Source organism: Leishmania braziliensis, chromosome 35 (genome assembly GCF_000002845.2).
Source record: "Leishmania braziliensis MHOM/BR/75/M2904 complete genome, chromosome 35".
NCBI lineage: Eukaryota > Euglenozoa > Kinetoplastea > Trypanosomatida > Trypanosomatidae > Leishmania > Leishmania braziliensis.
In genome coordinates, this window is record NC_009326.2 from 2,010,683 (window position 1) to 2,012,582 (window position 1,900).

A 1,900-nucleotide genomic window follows, 5' to 3' on the forward strand; every position below is an offset into this window, starting at 1 on the left:
TTTTTTGGTGGAGGTACAGGGAACCCCCCGGGAGGGGGTGGTAGCCTGGGGCCGGGGACCGAAAATCCTTTGGGGGGCCCTGGTGGAGGGGGGGTTTCGCTTGGGGGGGGGGGTTGCCGCGGTGTGGAAGATCCGCTAGACACGCTGCAGGCTATTCTCGAAGCCCACACTGCCGCTGTTAATATACCCGCCGCGAAGCCGCTATTGCGGGTGCAACTGCACCACTTTGTGGTGACGTGCAGTGCACGTCGTATCAACGCAACACCGTTGTCAGAGGGGCGGACGGGGCTGTACGGGGATCGACTTGCAGCGCTTGGAGGAGGGCAGCGTCTTTCCCTCCCCGCAAACGAAAGGCCGAGGGCGCGAGGTGTGTGATGCGTGGGTGTGCGAAGACTTACCGAACCGCAATGTGTGCATGTGTATTTTATGTGACTTTGAGGGATGGGTGAGTGCGGAAGAAGGTGTCGGTGCCCCCCCCCCCCCCCCCCCAAATGCAGAGTACTACTGCCCTAGGCGTCTGCTGAATCAACACAGATGGCGCGCCGCTGTCATGATTTAATCGCCTTCTCTCCCAGTCAAGCCCTTCATGCTCTTTTCATCTCTTTTCTGGCCGGCGAAAAGGCGGCGATGCGTGGTAAGCAGCAACAAAATGAGATTGCACACCGACACGCAAAAGCGGTTGCTGCGTGGACGAGAAGGGGAAGAACGGATAGTGGTGGTGCGCTTTGCTCGCCATTGCTCGGTGGATTGCCTGACTCCCTTTCCAATGCATTCTATACCATCCTTCTGTTTCGCAGAAGAACCGCGGCTCGCGCGCTCTCTCTCGATGCCACTGTTGTACTTGTGTGGCGCGGCGTCTCTCTCCCATGCCATACGAGTGACTGTCACCCAGCGCTACTTTCGACAGACTTCGGTGCATCTTCTCCTTCCCCGTCCTTCTCACCGCTCTCCTTGCTTAATTACTTGGCACATTTGTGCTCCTCTTCATTTTCCCTGTGTAGGTGTGCAACACAGGAAACCATCCACGTACACCTGACCTGTATCCCTGGCAGTTTGCTTAGACTTTTGAGTTTTTTTTTTCCTTTTCGGCTCCTCCCTATTCTGTTCCTTCTTAATTTCCCTTTCCCATCTTTTGCTGCCGCTTTGCTTGCTATTCAATTGGTTGTGTGTGCTCTGCCCCCATCATCCCTTGGAAGGCCCTCTGAGTTCGTTTTCTGCGACAAGGCGCGGAGAAGGACCTCACTGCGCAGGCGCATCTTACTCACAACGGCGCAGATAAACGTACACCGTCCCCCCTCCAGCACCCGCCCTATCATACACATTCGCACAGGTGGCGGTGTCTTGTGCTTTGCTAGCTCACCATCGACGCCTACAGCCGCGCGCACAATTTTGCCCTTTCTCCCATTCTCGCAAGGTTTGTACACGTTGCGTGTGCTTTTCGGTGGCCTCCTTTTTTGGCTCTTAGTGCGCCTGAGAGGTTCGGTGCGCGTCTTCCTTTCTCCGTTAGCAGCTCTTGTCTACTCCGTGCTGCTCGTGCACTCTCGCGCTTGCGTTCCAGCAGCGCTTCACTCGCATCTTTTGCTGGTCTCGTGGTGAAAGGGTTCTCTTTCTGTCACCAGTGTTTGTTTTGTTTTCACCTTCCCACTCACTCTCTTAGGCCTTCGTTCCTGTCTTAGCGTCCCTGTCGCGTGGCTCTCTCTAGGTGAGTCGTCACTTCTGTGTGTGATGATGCCCGTCTGTGTGCAGTATCCATGCTAGGCTGTCTACTTCTCAATAACCAACCCCCCCCCCCTACCCACCCAACAGAGGTTCTACCCTCATAGAAACTCGAGAGGTAAGAGTTGGACCTAGTGTTTCACACTCCTGGAGCGGTGCTTACCCATGAGCAACTTTGTTCAAA